Source organism: Bacillus rossius, unplaced genomic scaffold (assembly GCF_032445375.1).
Source record: "Bacillus rossius redtenbacheri isolate Brsri unplaced genomic scaffold, Brsri_v3 Brsri_v3_scf194, whole genome shotgun sequence".
Lineage (NCBI taxonomy): Eukaryota > Metazoa > Arthropoda > Insecta > Phasmatodea > Bacillidae > Bacillus > Bacillus rossius.
Window position 1 is genome coordinate 10,001 of NW_026962366.1, and position 20,000 is coordinate 30,000.

Below are 20,000 nucleotides of genomic sequence, written 5' to 3' on the forward strand. Positions count from 1 at the left end.
CGCGCACCGGTCTGAAGACCTCACTAAATCATTCAATCGGTAGTAGCGACGGGCGGTGTGTACAAAGGGCAGGGACGTAATCAACGCGAGCTTATGACTCGCGCTTACTGGGAATTCCTCGTTCATGGGGTACAATTGCAAGCCCCAATCCCTAGCACGAAGGAGGTTCAACGGGTTACCCGGCCCTTTCGGGCTAGGAGGACACGCTGATTCCTTCAGTGTAGCGCGCGTGCGGCCCAGAACATCTAAGGGCATCACAGACCTGTTATTGCTCAATCTCGTGCGGCTAGAAGCCGCCTGTCCCTCTAAGAAGATCATTTGTCGCCGGTAGCACGAAGGGATACCGGAAGCGACTAGTTAGCAGGCCAGAGTCTCGTTCGTTATCGGAATTAACCAGACAAATCGCTCCACCAACTAAGAACGGCCATGCACCACCACCCACCGAATCAAGAAAGAGCTCTCAATCTGTCAATCCTTCCGGTGTCCGGGCCTGGTGAGGTTTCCCGTGTTGAGTCAAATTAAGCCGCAGGCTCCACTCCTGGTGGTGCCCTTCCGTCAATTCCTTTAAGTTTCAGCTTTGCAACCATACTTCCCCCGGAACCCAAAAGCTTTGGTTTCCCGGAAGCTGCCCGCCGAGTCATCGGAGGAACTTCGGCGGATCGCTAGCTGGCATCGTTTATGGTTAGAACTAGGGCGGTATCTGATCGCCTTCGAACCTCTAACTTTCGTTCTTGATTAATGAAAACACACATGGCAAATGCTTTCGCTTAGGTTCGTCTTGCGACGATCCAAGAATTTCACCTCTAACGTCGCAATACGAATGCCCCCGTTTGTCCCTGTTAATCATTACCTCGGGTTCCGAAAACCAACAAAATAGAACCGAGGTCCTATTCCATTATTCCATGCACACAATATTCAGGCGAAACACTGCCTGCTTTGAGCACTCTAATTTGTTCAAAGTAAACGTGCCGGCCCACCTCGACACTCGGTGAAGAGCACCGCGGTAGGATTGCATCGGACCGCCGACGCGCGGGGCCCAAGCATGCACCCCGGGACGAAACACCCGCATCCAACCCGGCCTCCGCGAAGAGGTTACGAGAGGAGGGGCGAACGCCCGAGGGAAGGGGCTTGCCGCGGCCGACCGCATCCACCGGCAGGACGTCCGCACGGGCATGCCAGTTAGACACCGACGAACGGTGAACCGACAGCGTGGGACACAAGTCCAACTACGAGCTTTTTAACCGCAACAACTTTAATATACGCTATTGGAGCTGGAATTACCGCGGCTGCTGGCACCAGACTTGCCCTCCAATGGATACTCGTTAAAGGGTTTAAAGTGTTCTCATTCCGATTACGGGGCCTCGGATGAGTCCCGTATCGTTATTTTTCGTCACTACCTCCCCGTGCCGGGAGTGGGTAATTTGCGCGCCTGCTGCCTTCCTTGGATGTGGTAGCCGTTTCTCAGGCTCCCTCTCCGGAATCGAACCCTGATTCCCCGTTACCCGTTACAACCATGGTAGGCGCAGAACCTACCATCGACAGTTGATAAGGCAGACATTTGAAAGATGCGTCGCCGGTACGGAGACCGTGCGATCAGCACAAAGTTATCCAGAGTCACCAAAGCAAACGGACGCAGACGAGCCACGCCGATTGGTTTTGATCTAATAAAAGCATCCCTCCCATTTCTGGTCGGGACTCAGTTCAGCATGTATTAGCTCTAGAATTACCACAGTTATCCAAGTCATGTGGTACGATCTAAGGAACCATAACTGATTTAATGAGCCATTCGCGGTTTCACCTTATTTTGGCTTGCACTTAGACATGCATGGCTTAATCTTTGAGACAAGCATATGACTACTGGCAGGATCAACCAGGGAGCTGCTAGCCGCTTTTTTTTTCGTTCGGAGGAACCTCCCGGGTCCGCAGAGCACCGGGTCCGAATCTTATGATGTACATTTTTTTTTCCTTCTGTATCAACAAGTACGGGGGCGACTTCCCAATATCGACACCCGCTTTGCAATTGCAAAGTCTTTCCTTCCATCTCTAATTAATTTTCCTAGGGAGTAGGCGAGGCCAAACTTCCAAGGCTTTCACTGGCGAATATATCGCGCTCTTAGAAACTCGCATGGTACTTGGCGAGTGGATTTCAAATTATATGATCGGTGCCCACATTCGGGCGCGGCCCACTGCGGGAGCAGACCGTTGGCCCGTGGGCTCGCTGTGAACTAATTTGCCCACTGGTCCGAAAAGTATTCATTTCTAAACACCTTTGGCCAGGGCTGAAGACCGCGACTAACCCCTTTGAAACTTGTCTCTCAGGGAGCTGCGATCCATCAAACATTTCATTGTTAACAGAGGGGAACCATTACTTGGTTAAGACGATAGGACACGCGTTCCCCACCATTTCGCATCCAATCGAATTGCCGCACAAGAGCTCGTTACCTAAGAAAGGTATAGCATTGGCTCGCAGCTAGTGTATTGCAGTTCAGACAGATAGGCCACTTTAGATAGTTCTTAGTGTTCACAGTTATCACCAAGACTAGACCCATATGGATTTAATTCTTCAAGGAGCAGCGGTCCACCAATAAGAGAGATGAAGACATGTTTTCGGATGGCCACAACGCCCCCTCGCCACCCAAATGTGCATGTTTTAAGTGTACATTGGGAGTCGACGGAACATCGGGAGTCCGCTTGCTTTCTCCGGATCAGCTGCCACCCCCCTGATCTACCAGATAGACAAGAACATGTCTTCTCCACCAATCTCATCCACCGAAGCTCCGATCATGGCTTCTTCTACCTTTATACTGATATACCCCCACGGAGCAACATGCGGGCAAGGGAACTCTTGCTACCCTTCAGTAAAGCAGGTATCTCTTATAGATGGTGACTGCACCTTGGCCAGGATTGAAGACCGCGACTAACCCCTTTGAAACTTGTCTCTCAGGGAGCTGCGATCCATCAAACATTTCATTGTTAACAGAGGGGAACCATTACTTGGTTAAGACGATAGGACACGCGTTCCCCACCATTTCGCATCCAATCGAATTGCCGCACAAGAGCTCGTTACCTAAGAAAGGTATAGCATTGGCTCGCAGCTAGTGTATTGCAGTTCAGACAGATAGGCCACTTTAGATAGTTCTTAGTGTTCACAGTTATCACCAAGACTAGACCCATATGGAATTAATTCTTCAAGGAGCAGCGGTCCACCAATAAGAGAGATGAAGACATGTTTTCGGATGGCCACAACGCCCCCTCGCCACCCAAATGTGCATGTTTCAAGTGTACATTGGGAGTCGACGGAACATCGGGAGTCCGCTTGCTTTCTCCGGATCAGCTGCCACCCCCCTGATCTACCAGATAGACAAGAACATGTCTTCTCCGCCAATCTCATCCACCGAAGCTCCGATCATGGCTTCTTCTACCTTTATACTGATATACCCCCACGGAGCAACATGCGGGCAAGGGAACTCTTGCTACCCTTCAGTAAAGCAGGTATCTCTTATAGATGGTGACTGCACCTTGGCCAGGATTGAAGACCGCGACTAACCCCTTTGAAACTTGTCTCTCAGGGAGCTGCGATCCATCAAACATTTCATTGTTAACAGAGGGGAACCATTACTTGGTTAAGACGACCGGACACGCGTTCCCCACCATTTCGCATCCAATCGAATCGCCGCACAAGAGCTCGTTACCTGAGAAAGGTATAGCATTGGCTCGCAGCTTGTGTATTGCAGTTCAGACAGATAGGCCACTTTAGATAGTTCTTCGTGTTCACAGTTAAGACCACGGCTAGACCCATATGGAATTAATTCTTCAAGGAGCAGCGGTACACCAAGCATTTCATTGTGTACTAGAAAGCACCTCTACCATGTAACAAACATACGACCACCAAATTTCTGCTTACTTCCCCCAGCGGATAGTATTTGCTAGTATCATCCACAAAGTAAATCAATTTTTTCAATGTACCGCTTCTTGGGGGAACTGGGCATGAATCAATCAAGCATTTTGAGGTAGCATGTCCGCTTCACCGCGAGGTGCTCTGAATACCATTATACATTCTTTTTCATCATCCACTTTCAGACCACTACAAGACCCATACTGAATTAATTCCTCAAGGAGCTGCAGTCCACAAAACATTTTACTGTGTACTAGAGGGCACCTCCACCATGTAACAGAAAACATACAACCTTCTTAATTTAATTCTGCATTGTTTCCCAGACGATTTGTTAGCCATACAACAGTACCATCCACAGTAATTCACCTCTTTGAAATCCAATGCATTGTAGAGAAACTGAGGTGGTAGCATTCAAACCGTTCTGTAATGTTAATTCTGCTTCATAGAAAGGTGCTACAGGTTCCACAATAATTAATTGGATATTTTTGCAATATATATAGGGCGAGAAAACTCGGGGGGACTCCCTTTTCATTTATGTACATATTCTTTCCATATTGCAAATAATTCCAATTTTTCCCGATTGCATGTCCCCCTAATATACCCAAAATGGGCCTATCGATGGGTTCACAAAGGTACCCAAAATATGAGATTTTGACTGAAAGAGGCTGGCTAACTTCCGGGAACATGATCATAGGAAATAGGTCAAAATCCCGAATCGCAGTTGTTTACGAACAACCACGAACGGAGACTTAAAATAACCTATAAGGCTGGAATTCATGGGGCCTGTATAACAGGCATTTACACAGACTCTCGGGAGGGAGGGCTCTGTGGCCGGGAGAATTTTCTGGCTCCCCGCCCGAAACTTTTCAGAGTCCCTAATGCCTGCTTGAATGTGAATAAGCAGAGCCCGGTAGCTGATATTTTGCCGGGGTGTGGAGGCCCCGGTCGCCGCCAAATTCCTCTGGTCACAGCTTGTGTTAATACACATGTTAATTTTACATGCAAACCACCAATGACAATTTTCCTCGGCCGCGGAGGCCTCGGTCGCCGCCAGAATTTTCTGGTTCCCGCTCAATATATTGCAGAGTCCTGCAGGCCTGCTTCTGTAGGAATATGCAGAGCCCGGTAGCTGATATTTTGCCGGGGTGAGGAGGCCTCGGTCGCCGCCAAATTCCTCTCATCCCAGCTTGTGTTAATACACATGTTAATTTTACATGCAAAACCACCAATTACCATTTCCTCGGCCGCGGAGGCCTCGGTCGCCGGGAGATTTTCCTGGCTCCCCGCTCAATATACTGCACAGTCCCGCAGGCCTGTCTCCAGTGGAATACACACAGTCCGAGAGCCGAAAATTTGCCGGGGTGTGGAGGCCTCGGTCGCCAACAGATTGCCATAGGCTCTGGCTGCAATATTTACCGTGTATTTTTTCCCTCCAGAGACACCACTACACCCTATATAACCCAAAATGGGCCTTGACGCGTGTACACGCGGAGCCCGAGCGCCGAGAGTTCTCCCGGCCGCGGAGGCCTCGGTCGCCGGGAGAATTTCAACGGCCCCTGCTCGAAATTTTTCTAAGTCCAGAATGCCTGCTTCTCCCAGCCTGTGTTAATACACATGTTAATTTAACATGTAAAATCACCAAGGACCATTTCCTCGGCCGCGGAGGCCTCGGTCACCGCCAGAATTTTCTGGCTGCCCGCTCCCCATGGGTAGACGCGCTGCCCAAGCGCCGAGAGTTCTCCCGGCCGCGGAGGCCTCGGTCGCCGGGAGAATTTCTCCGGCCCCTGCTCGAAATTTTTCAAAGTCCAGAATGCCTGCTTCTCCCAGCATGTGTTAATACACATGTTAATTTAACATGTAATATTACCAATGACCTTTTCCTCGGCCGCGGAGGCCTCGGTCGCCGCCAGAATTTTCTGGCTGCCCGCTCCCCATGGGTAGACGCGGAGCCCGAGCGCCGAGAGTTCTCCCGGCCGCGGAGGCCTCGGTCGCCGGGAGAATTTCTCCGGCCCCTGCTCGAAATTTTTCAAAGTCCAGAATGCCTAGTTCTCCCAGCCTGTGTTAATACACATGTTAATTTAACATGTAAAATTACCAAGGATTATTATCCCGGCCGCAGAGGCCTCGGTCGCCGCCAGAAATTTCTGGCTCCCCGCTCAATGTATTGCAGAGTCCCGCAGGCTTGCTTCTCCAAGCCTGTGTTAATACACATGTTAATTTAACATGTAAAATTACAGAGGATTATTTCCCCGGCCGCGGAGGCCTCGGTCGCCGCCAGAATTTTCTGGCTGCCCGCTCAATGTATTGCAGAGTCCCGCAGGCTTGCTTCTCCAAGCCTGTGTTAATACACATGTTAATTTAACATGCAAAATCACCAATGACAAATTCCTCGGCCGCGGAGGCCTCGATCGCCGGGAAAATGTTCTGGCTCCCTGCTCGAATTTTTTTTCTAAGTCCCGATTCGCTATTACAGGCTGGCACACGGAGTCCGAGGGGCGTAAATATGCCGGGTAGTGGTGCCTTCCGTCGCCGAGACATTTTACAATTGCCTGGGAGCAGTATTTAACATGTTAATTTTTTCCCCTCGTGACACCACTACCCCCTATATAACGCAAAATGGGCCTTGCCAAGGGGGCGCGCAACGCCCGAGCGCGGGCGTTTTTCCCGGCCGCCGAGACCTCCATCGCCGGGAGAATGTCTTCAGCTATTTGCTAGATTTCCCGATTCGCCCCGCACGACAAACAACCACGAACGAGGTGGTTTTCGAGAGTTCTCCCGGCCGCGGAGGCCTCGGTCGCAGGGAGAATTTCCCTGGCCCCTGCTCGAAATTTTTCTAAGTCCAGAATGCCTGCATCTCCCAGCCTGTGTTAAAACACATGTTAATTTAACATGTAAAATTACCAATGACCATTTCCTCGGCCGCAGAGGCCTCGGTCGCAGCCAGAATTTTCTGGCTCCCTGCTCAATATATTGCAGAGTCCCGCATGCTTGCTTCTCCAAGCCTGTGTTAATACACATGTTAATTTAACATGTAAAATTACCGAGGATTATTTCCCCGGCCGCGGAGGCCTCGGTCGCCGCCAGAAATTTCTGGCTCCCCGCTCAATATATTGCAGCGACCCGCAGGCTTGCTTCTCCCAGCCTGTGTTAATACACATGTTAATTTAACATGTAAAATCACCAAGGACCATTTCCTCGGCCGCGGAGGCCTCGGTCGCCGCCAGAATTTTCTGGCTGCCCGCTCCCCATGTGTAGACGCGGAGCCCGAGCGCCGAGAGTTCTCCCGGCCGCGGAGGCCTCGTAGCCGGGAGAATTTCTCGGGCCCCTGCTCGAAATTTTTCTAAGTCCAGAATGCCTGCTTCTCCCAGCCTGTGTTAATACACATGTTAATTTAACATGTAATTTTACCAATGACCTTTTCCTCGGCCGCGGAGGCCTCGGTCGCCGCCAGAATTTTCTGGCTCCCGGCTCAATATATTACAGAGTCCCGCAGGCCTGTCTCCAGTGGAATACACACAGTCCGAGAGCCGAAAATTTGCCGGGGTGTGGAGGCCTCGGTCGCCAACAGATTGCCATAGGCTCTGGCTGCAATATTTACCGTGTATTTTTTCCCTCCAGAGACACCACTACCCCCTATAAAACCCAAAATAGGCCTTGCGGTGGGTACACGCAGAGCCCGAGCGCCGAAGTTCTCCCGGCCGCGGAGGCCTCGGTCGCCGGGAGAATTTCTCCGGCCCCTGCTCGAAATTTTTCAAAGTCCAGAATGCCTGCTTCTCCCAGCCTGTGTTAATACACATGTTAATTTAACATGTTAAATTATCGAGGATTATTTCCCCGGCCGTGGAGGCCTCGGTCGCCGCCAGAATTTTCTGGCTCCCCGCTCAATATATTGCAGAGTCCCGCAGGCTTGCTTCTCCCAGCCTGTGTTAATACACATGTTAATTTAACATGTAAAATCACCGAGGACCATTTCCTCGGCCGCGGAGGCCTCGGTCGCCGCCAGAATTTTCTGGCTCACCTCTCAATGTATTGCAGAGTCCCGCAGGCTTGGTTCTCCAAGCCTGTGTTAATACACATGTTAATTTAACATGTAAAATTACCGAGGATTATTTCCCCGGCCGCGGAGGCCTCGGTCGCCGCCAGAATTTTCTGGCTCCCCGCTCAATGTATTGCAGAGTCCCGCAGGCTTGGTTCTCCAAGCCTGTGTTAATACACATGTTAATTTAACATGTAAAATTACCGAGGATTATTTCCCCGGCCACGGAGGCCTCGGTCGCCGACAGAATTGTCTGGCTCCCTGCTCGAATTTTTTCTAAGTCCCGATTCGCTATTACAGGCTGGCGCACGGAGTCAGAGGGGCGGGAATTCGCCGGGTAGTGGTGCCTTCCGTCGCCGAGACATTTTTCTATTGCCTGGAAGCTGTATTTAACATGTTAATTTTTTCCCCCTCGGGACACCACTACCCCCTATATAACCCAACATGGGCCTTGCCGCGGGTACACGCGGAGCCCGAGCGCCGAGTGTTCTCCCGGCCGCGGAGGCCTCGGTCGCCGGGAGAATTTCTCCGGCCCCTGCTCGAAATTTTTCAAAGTCCAGAATGCCTGCTTCTCCCAGCCTGTGTTAATACACATGTTAATTTAACATGTTAAATTACCGAGGATTATTTCCCCGGCCGTGGAGGCCTCGGTCGCCGCCAGAATTTTCTGGCTCCCCGCTCAATATATTGCAGAGTCCCGCAGGCTTGCTTTTCCCAGCCTGTGTTAATACACATGTTAATTTAACATGTAAAATTACCAATGACCATTTCCTCGGCCGCAGAGGCCTCGGTCGCCGCCAGAATTTTCTGGCTCCCCGCTCAATGTATTGCAGAGTCCCGCAGGCATGCTTCTCCAAGCCTGTGTTAATACACATGTTAATTTAACATGTTAAATTACCGAGGATTATTTCCCCGGCCGTGGAGGCCTCGGTCGCCGCCAGAATTTTCTGGCTCCCCGCTCAATATATTGCAGAGTCCCGCAGGCTTGCTTTTCCCAGCCTGTGTTAATACACATGTTAATTTAACATGTAAAATCACCAAGGACCATTTCCTCGGCCGCGGAGGCCTCGGTCGCCGCCAGAATTTTCTGGCTTCCCGCTCCCCATGGGTAGACGCGGAGCCCGAGCGCCGAGAGTTCTCCCGGCCGCGGAGGCCTCGGTCGCCGGGAGAATTTCTCCGGCCCCTGCTCGAAATTTTTCAAAGTCTAGAATGCCTAGTTCTCCCAGCCTGTGTTAATACACATGTTAATTTAACATGTAAAATTACCAAGGATTATTATCCCGGCCGCAGAGGCCTCGGTCGCCGCCAGAAATTTCTGGCTCCCCGCTCAATGTATTGCAGCGTCCCGCAGGCTTGCTTCTCCAAGCCTGTGTTAATACACATGTTAATTTAACATGTAAAATTACAGAGGATTATTTCCCCGGCCGCGGAGGCCTCGGTCGCCGCCAGAATTTTCTGGCTGCCCGCTCAATGTATTGCAGAGTCCCGCAGGCTTGCTTCTCCAAGCCTGTGTTAATACACATGTTAATTTAACATGCAAAATCACCAATGACAAATTCCTCGGCCGCGGAGGCCTCGATCGCCGGGAAAATGTTCTGGCTCCCTGCTCGAATTTTTTTTCTAAGTCCCGATTCGCTATTACAGGCTGGCGCACGGAGTCCGAGGGGCGTAAATATGCCGGGTAGTGGTGCCTTCCGTCGCCGAGACATTTTACAATTGCCTGGGAGCAGTATTTAACATGTTAATTTTTTCCCCTCGGGACACCACTACCCCCTATATAACCCAAAATGGGCCTTGCCAAGGGGGCGCGCAACGCCCGAGCGCGGGCGTTTTTCCCGGCCGCCGAGGCCTCCATCGCCGGGAGAATGTCTTCAGCTATTTGCTAGATTTCCCGATTCGCCCCGCACGGCAAACAACCACGAACGAGGTGGTTTTCGAGAGTTCTCCCGGCCGCGGAGGCCTCGGTCGCCGGGAGAATTTCTCGGGCCCCTGCTCGAAATTTTTCTAAGTCCAGAATGCCTGCATCTCCCAGCCTGTGTTAAAACACATGTTAATTTAACATGTAAAATTACCAATGACCATTTCCTCGGCCGCAGAGGCCTCGGTCGCAGCCAGAATTTTCTGGCTCCCTGCTCAATATATTGCAGAGTCCCGCATGCTTGCTTCTCCCAGCCTGTGTTAATACACATGGTTATTTAACATGTAAAATTACCGAGGATTATTTCCCTGGCCGCAGAGGCCGCGGTCGCCGCCAGAATTTTCTGGCTCCCCGCTCAATGTATTGCAGAGTCCCGCAGGCTTGCTTCTCCAAGCCTGTGTTAATACACATGTTAATTTAACATGTAAAATTACCGAGGATTATTTCCCCGGCCGCGGAGGCCTCGGTCGCCGCCAGAATTTTCTGGCTCCCCGCTCAATATATTGCAGCGACCCGCAGGCTTGCTTCTCCCAGCCTGTGTTAATACACATGTTAATTTAACATGTAAAATTACCGAGGATTATTTCCCCGGCCGCGGAGGCTTCGGTCGCCGCCAGAATTTTCTGGCTCCCGGCTCAATATATTACAGAGTCCCGCAGGCCTGTCTCCAGTGGAATACACACAGTCCGAGAGCCGAAAATTTGCCGGGGTGTGGAGGCCTCGGTCGCCAACAGATTGCCATAGGCTCTGGCTGCAATATTTACCGTGTATTTTTTCCCTCCAGAGACACCACTACCCCCTATATAACCCAAAATGGGCCTTGCGGCGTGTACACGCGGAGCCCGAGCGCCGAAGTTCTCCCGGCCGCGGAGGCCTCGGTCGCCGGGAGAATTTCTCCGGCCCCTGCTCGAAATTTTTCAAAGTCCAGAATGCCTGCTTCTCCCAGCCTGTGTTAATACACATGTTAATTTAACATGTAAAATTACCGAGGATTATTTCCCCGGCCGCGGAGGCCTCGGTCGCCGCCAGAATTTTCTGGCTCCCCGCTCAATGTATTGCAGAGTCCCGCAGGCTTGCTTCTCCCAGCCTGTGTTAATACACATGTTAATTTAACATGTAAAATCATTGAGGACCATTTCCTCGGCCGCGGAGGCCTCGGTCGCCGCCAGAATTTTCTGGCTCCCCGCTCAATGTATTGCAGAGTCCCGCAGGCTTGCTTCTCCCAGCCTGTGTTAATACACATGTTAATTTAACATGTAAAATCAACAAGGACCATTTCCTCGGCCGCGGAGGCCTCGGTCGCCGCCAGAATTTTCTGGCTGCCCGCTCCCCATTGGTAGACGCGGAGCCCGAGCGCCGAGAGTTCTCCCGGCCGCGGAGGCCTCGGTCGCCGGGAGAATTTCTCCGGCCCCTGCTCGAAATTTTTCAAAGTCCAGAATGCCTGCTTCTCCCAGCATGTGTTAATACACATGTTAATTTAACATGTAATATTACCAATGACCTTTTCCTCGTCCGCGGAGGCCTCGGTCGCCGCCAGAATTTTCTGGCTGCCCGCTCCCCATGGGTAGACGCGCTGCCCGAGCGCCGAGATTTCTCCCGGCCGCGGAGGCCTCTGTCGCCGGGAGAATTTCTCTGGCCCCTGCTCGAAATTTTTCAAAGTCCAGAATGCCTAGTTCTCCCAGCCTGTGTTAATACACATGTTAATTTAACATGTAAAATTACCAAGGATTATTATCCCGGCCGCAGAGGCCTCGGTCGCCGCCAGAAATTTCTGGCTCCCCGCTCAATGTATTGCAGAGACCCGCAGGCTTGCTTCTCCAAGCCTGTGTTAATACACATGTTAATTTAACATGTAAAATTACCGAGGATTATTTCCCCGGCCGCGGAGGCCTCGATCGCCGCCAGAAATTTCTGGCTCCCCGCTCAATATATTGCAGCGACCCGCAGGCTTGCTTCTCCCAGCCTGTGTTAATACACATGTTAATTTAACATGTAAAATCACCAAGGACCATTTCCTCGGCCGCGGAGGCCTCGGTCGCCGCCAGAATTTTCTGGCTGCCCGCTCCCCATGTGTAGACGCGGAGCCCGAGCGCCGAGAGTTCTCCCGGCCGCGGAGGCCTCGGTCGCCGCCAGAATTTTCTGGCTCCCCGCTCAATGTATTGCAGAGTCCCGCAGGCTTGCTTCTCCAAGCCTGTGTTAATACACATGTTAATTTAACATGCAAAATCACCAATGACAATTTCCTCGGCCGCGGAGGCCTCCATCGCCGGGAGAATTTTCTGGCTCTCTGCTCGAATTTTTTCTAAGTCCCGATTCGCTATTACAGGCTGGCGCACGGAGTCCGAGGGGCGGAAATATGCCGGGTAGTGGTGCCTTCCGTCGCCGAGACATTTTACAATTGCCTGGGAGCAGTATTTAACATGTTAATTTTTTCCCCCTCGGGACACCACTACCCCCTATATAACCCAAAATGGGCCATGCAATGGGTGCCCACAACGCCCGAGCGCGGGCATTTTTCCCGGGCGCCGAGGCCTCGATCGCCGGGAGAATGTCTCCAGCTATTTGCATGATGTCCCGATTCGCCCCACAAGGCGAACAACCACGAACGAGGTGGTTTTCGTTCGTGGTTGTTTTCGTTCGTGGTTGTTTACTGTTCGTGGTTGTTTTCATTCGTGGTTGTTGTGCGTTCGTGGTTGTTGTCGTTCGGGGTTGTTTTCCGTTCGTGGTTGTTGTCGTTCGTGGTTGTTGTCGTTCGTGGTTGTTGTCGTTCGTGGTTGTTTTCCGTTCGTGGTTGTTTTACGTTCGTGGTTGTTTTCGAGGCAATTGGTACTTTGAAAATTTCAATCGGTTAGCTAGAAAAAATTCTCCCGGCGGTGATTGCCTTGATCGCCGGGAGAATTTTCTGGCTCCCCGATAAAATTTTTTCCAAGTCCCGATTCGCTCTTACTAGCTGGCGCACGGAGTCCGAGGGGCGGGAATTCGCCGGGTAGTGGTGTGTTCCGTCGCCGAGACATTTTCCTATTGCCTGGAAGCAGTATTTAACATGTTAATTTTTTCCCCCTCGGGACACCACTACCCCCTATATAACACAAAATGGGCCTTGCCGCGGGTACACCCGGAGCCCGAGCGCCGAGAGTTCTCCCGGCCGCAGAGGCCTCGGTCGCCGGGAGATTTTCTCCGGCCCCTGCTCGAAATTTTCCAAAGTCCAGAATGCCTGCTTCTCCCAGCCTGTGTTAATACACATGTTAATTTAACATGTAAAATCACCAAGGACCATTTCCTCGGCCGCGGAGGCCTCGGTCGCCGCCAGAATTTTCTGGCTGCCCGCTCCCCAAGGGTAGACGCGGAGCCCGAGCGCCGAGAGTTCTCCCGGCCGCGGAGGCCTCGGTCGCCGGGAGAATTTCTCCGGCCCCTGCTCGAAATTTTTCAAAGTCCAGAATGCCTGCTTCTCCCAGCATGTGTTAATACACATGTTAATTTAACATGTAATATTACCAATGACCTTTTCCTCGGCCGCGGAGGCCTCGGTCGCCGCCAGAATTTTCTGGCTGCCCGCTCCCCATGGGTAGACGCGGAGCCCGAGCGCCGAGAGTTCTCCCGGCCGCGGAGGCCTCGGTCGCCGGGAGAATTTCTCCGGCCCCTGCTCGAAATTTTTCAAAGTCCAGAATGCCTAGTTCTCCCAGCCTGTGTTAATACACATGTTAATTTAACATGTAAAATTACCAAGGATTATTATCCCGGCCGCAGAGGCCTCGGTCGCCGCCAGAAATTTCTGGCTCCCCGCTCAATGTATTGCAGAGTCCCGCAGGCTTGCTTCTCCAAGCCTGTGTTAATACACATGTTAATTTAACATGTAAAATTACAGAGGATTATTTCCCCGGCCGCGGAGGCCACGGTCGCCGCCAGAATTTTCTGGCTGCCCGCTCAATGTATTGCAGAGTCCCGCAGGCTTGCTTCTCCAAGCCTGTGTTAATACACATGTTAATTTAACATGCAAAATCACCAATGACAAATTCCTCGGCCGCGGAGGCCTCGATCGCCGGGAAAATGTTCTGGCTCCCTGCTCGAATTTTTTTTCTAAGTCCCGATTCGCTATTACAGGCTGGCGCACGGAGTCCGAGGGGCGTAAATATGCCGGGTAGTGGTGCCTTCCGTCGCCGAGACATTTTACAATTGCCTGGGAGCAGTATTTAACATGTTAATTTTTTCCCCTCGGGACACCACTACCCCCTATATAACCCAAAATGGGCCTTGCCAAGGGGGCGCGCAACGCCCGAGCGCGGGCGTTTTTCCCGGCCGCCGAGGCCTCCATCGCCGGGAGAATGTCTTCAGCTATTTGCTAGATTTCCCGATTCGCCCCGCACGGCAAACAACCACGAACGAGGTGGTTTTCGAGAGTTCTCCCGGCCGCAGAGGCCTCGGTCGCCGGGAGAATTTCTCGGGCCCCTGCTCGAAATTTTTCTAAGTCCAGAATGCCTGCATCTCCCAGCCTGTGTTAAAACACATGTTAATTTAACATGTAAAATTACCAATGACCATTTCCTCGGCCGCAGAGGCCTCGGTCGCAGCCAGAATTTTCTGGCTCCCTGCTCAATATATTGCAGAGTCCCGCATGCTTGCTTCTCCCAGCCTGTGTTAATACACATGGTTATTTAACATGTAAAATTACCGAGGATTATTTCCCTGGCCGCAGAGGCCGCGGTCGCCGCCAGAATTTTCTGGCTCCCCGCTCAATGTATTGCAGAGTCCCGCAGGCTTGCTTCTCCAAGCCTGTGTTAATACACATGTTAATTTAACATGTAAAATTACCGAGGATTATTTCCCCGGCCGCGGAGGCCTCGGTCGCCGCCAGAATTTTCTGGCTCCCCGCTCAATATATTGCAGCGACCCGCAGGCTTGCTTCTCCCAGCCTGTGTTAATACACATGTTAATTTAACATGTAAAATTACCGAGGATTATTTCCCCGGCCGCGGAGGCCTCGGTCGCCGCCAGAATTTTCTGGCTCCCGGCTCAATATATTACAGAGTCCCGCAGGCCTGTCTCCAGTGGAATACACACAGTCCGAGAGCCGAAAATTTGCCGGCGTGTGGAGGCCTCGGTCGCCAACAGATTGCCATAGGCTCTGGCTGCAATATTTACCGTGTATTTTTTCCCTCCAGAGACACCACTACCCCCTATATAACCCAAAATGGGCCTTGCGGCGGGTACACGCGGAGCCCGAGCGCCGAAGTTCTCCCGGCCGCGGAGGCCTCGGTCGCCGGGAGAATTTCTCCGGCCCCTGCTCGAAATTTTTCAAAGTCCAGAATGCCTGCTTCTCCCAGCCTGTGTTAATACACATGTTAATTTAACATGTAAAATTACCGAGGATTATTTCCCCGGCCGCGGAGGCCTCGGTCGCCGCCAGAATTTTCTGGCTCCCCGCTCAATGTATTGCAGAGTCCCGCAGGCTTGCTTCTCCCAGCCTGTGTTAATACACATGATAATTTAACATGTAAAATCATTGAGGACCATTTCCTCGGCCGCGGAGGCCTCGGTCGCCGCCAGAATTTTCTGGCTCCCCGCTCAATGTATTGCAGAGTCCCGCAGGCTTGCTTCTCCCAGCCTGTGTTAATACACATGTTAATTTAACATGTAAAATCAACAAGGACCATTTCCTCGGCCGCGGAGGCCTCGGTCGCCGCCAGAATTTTCTGGCTGCCCGCTCCCCATTGGTAGACGCGGAGCCCGAGCGCCGAGAGTTCTCCCGGCCGCGGAGGCCTCGGTCGCCGGGAGAATTTCTCCGGCCCCTGCTCGAAATTTTTCAAAGTCCAGAATGCCTGCTTCTCCCAGCATGTGTTAATACACATGTTAATTTAACATGTAATATTACCAATGACCTTTTCCTCGGCCGCGGAGGCCTCGGTCGCCGCCAGAATTTTCTGGCTGCCCGCTCCCCATGGGTAGACGCGCTGCCCGAGCGCCGAGAGTTCTCCCGGCCGCGGAGGCCTCGGTCGCCGGGAGAATTTCTCCGGCCCCTGCTCGAAATTTTTCAAAGTCCAGAATGCCTAGTTCTCCCAGCCTGTGTTAATACACATGTTAATTTAACATGTAAAATTACCAAGGATTATTATCCCGGCCGCAGAGGCCTCGGTCGCCGCCAGAAATTTCTGGCTCCCCGCTCAATGTATTGCAGAGTCCCGCAGGCTTGCTTCTCCAAGCCTGTGTTAATACACATGTTAATTTAACATGTAAAATTACCGAGGATTATTTCCCCGGCCGCGGAGGCCTCGGTCGCCGCCAGAAATTTCTGGCTCCCCGCTCAATATATTGCAGCGACCCGCAGGCTTGCTTCTCCCAGCCTGTGTTAATACACATGTTAATTTAACATGTAAAATCACCAAGGACCATTTCCTCGGCCGCGGAGGCCTCGGTCGCCGCCAGAATTTTCTGGCTGCCCGCTCCCCATGTGTAGACGCGGAGCCCGAGCGCCGAGAGTTCTCCCGGCCGCGGAGGCCTCGGTCGCCGCCAGAATTTTCTGGCTCCCCGCTCAATGTATTGCAGAGTCCCGCAGGCTTGCTTCTCCAAGCCTGTGTTAATACACATGTTAATTTAACATGCAAAATCACCAATGACAATTTCCTCGGCCGCGGAGGCCTCCATCGCCGGGAGAATTTTCTGGCTCTCTGCTCGAATTTTTTCTAAGTCCCGATTCGCTATTACAGGCTGGCGCACGGAGTCCGAGGGGCGGAAATATGCCGGGTAGTGGTGCCTTCCGTCGCCGAGACATTTTACAATTGCCTGGGAGCAGTATTTAACATGTTAATTTTTTCCCCCTCGGGACACCACTACCCCCTATATAACCCAAAATGGGCCATGCAATGGGTGCCCACAACGCCCGAGCGCGGGCATTTTTCCCGGGCGCCGAGGCCTCGATCGCCGGGAGAATGTCTCCAGCTATTTGCATGATGTCCCGATTCGCCCCACAAGGCGAACAACCACGAACGAGGTGGTTTTCGTTCGTGGTTGTTTTCGTTCGTGGTTGTTTACCGTTCGTGGTTGTTTTCATTCGTGGTTGTTGTGCGTTCGTGGTTGTTGTCGTTCGGGGTTGTTTTCCGTTCGTGGTTGTTGTCGTTCGTGGTTGTTGTCGTTCGTGGTTGTTGTCGTTCGTGGTTGTTTTCCGTTCGTGGTTGTTTTACGTTCGTGGTTGTTTTCGAGGCAATTGGTACTTTGAAAATTTCAATCGGTTAGCTAGAAAAAATTCTCCCGGCGGTGATTGCCTTGATCGCCGGGAGAATTTTCTGGCTCCCCGATAAAATTTTTTCCAAGTCCCGATTCGCTCTTACAAGCTGGCGCACGGAGTCCGAGGGGCGGGAATTCGCCGGGTAGTGGTGCGTTCCGTCGCCGAGACATTTTCCTATTGCCTGGAAGCAGTATTTAACATGTTAATTTTTTCCCCCTCGGGACACCACTACCCCCTATATAACACAAAATGGGCCTTGCCGCGGGTACACCCGGAGCCCGAGCGCCGAGAGTTCTCCCGGCCGCAGAGGCCTCGGTCGCCGGGAGAATTTCTCCGGCCCCTGCTCGAAATTTTCCAAAGTCCAGAATGCCTGCTTCTCCCAGCCTGTGTTAATACACATGTTAATTTAACATGTAAAATTACCAAGGACCATTTCCTCGGCCGCGGAGGCCTCGGTCGCCGCCAGAATTTTCTGGCTGCCCGCTCCCCATGGGTAGACGCGGAGCCCGAGCGCCGAGAGTTCTCCCGGCCGCGGAGGCCTCGGTCGCCGGGAGAATTTCTCCGGCCCCTGCTCGAAATTTTTCAAAGTCCAGAATGCCTGCTTCTCCCAGCATGTGTTAATACACATGTTAATTTAACATGTAATATTACCAATGACCTTTTCCTCGGCCGCGGAGGCCTCGGTCGCCGCCAGAATTTTCTGGCTGCCCGCTCCCCATGGGTAGACGCGGAGCCCGAGCGCCGAGAGTTCTCCCGGCCGCGGAGGCCTCGGTCGCCGGGAGAATTTCTCCGGCCCCTGCTCGAAATTTTTCAAAGTCCAGAATGCCTAGTTCTCCCAGCCTGTGTTAATACACATGTTAATTTAACATGTAAAATTAACAAGGATTATTATCCCGGCCGCAGAGGCCTCGGTCGCCGCCAGAAATTTCTGGCTCCCCGCTCAATGTATTGCAGAGTCCCGCAGGCTTGCTTCTCCAAGCCTGTGTTAATACACATGTTAATTTAACATGTAAAATTACAGAGGATTATTTCCCCGGCCGCGGAGGCCTCGGTCGCCGCCAGAATTTTCTGGCTGCCCGCTCAATGTATTGCAGAGTCCCGCAGGCTTGCTTCTCCAAGCCTGTGTTAATACACATGTTAATGTAACATGCAAAATCACCAATGACAAATTCCTCGGCCGCGGAGGCCTCGATCGCCGGGAAAATGTTCTGGCTCCCTGCTCGAATTTTTTTTCTAAGTCCCGATTCGCTATTACAGGCTGGCGCACGGAGTCCGAGGGGCGTAAATATGCCGGGTAGTGGTGCCTTCCGTCGCCGAGACATTTTACAATTGCCTGGGAGCAGTATTTAACATGTTAATTTTTTCCCCTCGGGACACCACTACCCCCCTATATAACCCAAAATGGGCCTTGCCAAGGGGGCGCGCAACGCCCGAGCGCGGGCGTTTTTCCCGGCCGCCGAGGCCTCCATCGCCGGGAGAATGTCTTCAGCTATTTGCTAGATTTCCCGATTCGCCCCGCACGGCAAACAACCACGAACGAGGTGGTTTTCGAGAGTTCTTCCGGCCGCGGAGGCCTCGGCCGCCGGGAGAATTTCTCCGGCCCCTGTTCGAAATTTTTCTAAGACCAGAATGCCTGCATCTCCCAGCCTGTGTTAATACACATGTTAATTTAACATGTAAAATCACCAAGGACCATTTCCTCGGCCGCGGAGGCCTCGGTCGCCGCCAGAATTTTCTGGCTGCCCGCTCCCCATGGGTAGACGCGGAGCCCGAGCGCCGAGAGTTCTCCCGGCCGCGGAGGCCTCGGTCGCCGGGAGAATTTCTGCGGCCCCTGCTCGAAATTTTTCAAAGTCCAGAATGCCTGCTTCTCCCAGCATGTGTTAATACACATGTTAATTTAACATGTAATATTACCAATGACCTTTTCCTCGGCCGCGGAGGCCTCGGTCGCCGCCAGAATTTTCTGGCTGCCCGCTCCCCATGGGTAGACGCGGAGCCCGAGCGCCGAGAGTTCTCCCGGCCGCGGAGGCCTCGGTCGCCGGGAGAATTTCTCCGGCCCCTGCTCGAAATTTTTCAAAGTCCAGAATGCCTGCTTCTCCCAGCATGTGTTAATACACATGTTAATTTAACATGTAAAATTACCAAGGATTATTATCCCGGCCGCGGAGGCCTCGGTCGCCGCCAGAATTTTCTGGCTCCCCGCTCAATATATTGCAGAGTCCCGCAGGCTTGCTTCTCCCAGCCAGTGTTAATACACATGTTAATTTAACATGTAAAATCACCGATGACCATTTCCTCGGCCGCGGAGGTCTCGGTCACCGCCAGAATTTTCTGGCTCCCTGCTCGAATTTTTTCTAAGTCCCGATTCGCTATTATAGGCTGGCGCACGGATTCCGAGGGGCGGGAATTCGCCGGGTAGTGGTGCCTTCCGTCGCCGAGACATTTCTCTATTGCCTGGAAGCTGTATTTAACATGTTAATTTTTACCCCTCGGGACACCACTACCCCCTATATAACCCAAAATGGACCTTGCCGCGGGTACACGCGGAGCCCGAGCGCCGAGAGTTCTCCCGGCCGCGGAGGCCTCGGTCGCCGCCAGAATTTTCTGGCTCCGCCCCGCTCAATGTATTGCAGAGTCCCGCAGGCTTGCTTCTCCAAGCCTGTGTTAATACACATGTTAATTTAACATGCAAAATCACCAATGACAATTTCCTCGGCCGCGGAGGCCTCCATCGCCGGGAGAATTTTCTGGCTCTCTGCTCGAATTTTTTCTAAGTCCCGATTCGCTATTACAGGCTGGCGCACGGAGTCCGAGGGGCGGAAATATGCCGGGTAGTGGTGCCTTCCGTCGCCGAGACATTTCTCTATTGCCTGGAAGCTGTATTTAACATGTTAATTTTTTCCCCTCGGGACACCACTACCCCCTATATAAC

At 52.3% G+C, this 20,000-nt stretch overlaps 1 non-coding gene across 1 annotated transcript in view; it reads right to left on the reverse strand.

Annotated features, from left to right (window-relative positions):
• The window catches only part of LOC134543798 (small subunit ribosomal RNA), a 1,989-nt gene extending 112 nt beyond the window's left edge, over positions 1-1,877 (reverse strand). The window contains exon 1 of the ribosomal RNA XR_010077255.1: positions 1-1,877. This exon is cut by the window's left edge and continues 112 nt beyond it. This is a non-coding gene — a ribosomal RNA (small subunit ribosomal RNA).
• Positions 1,878-20,000: the final 18,123 nt, after the last annotated feature.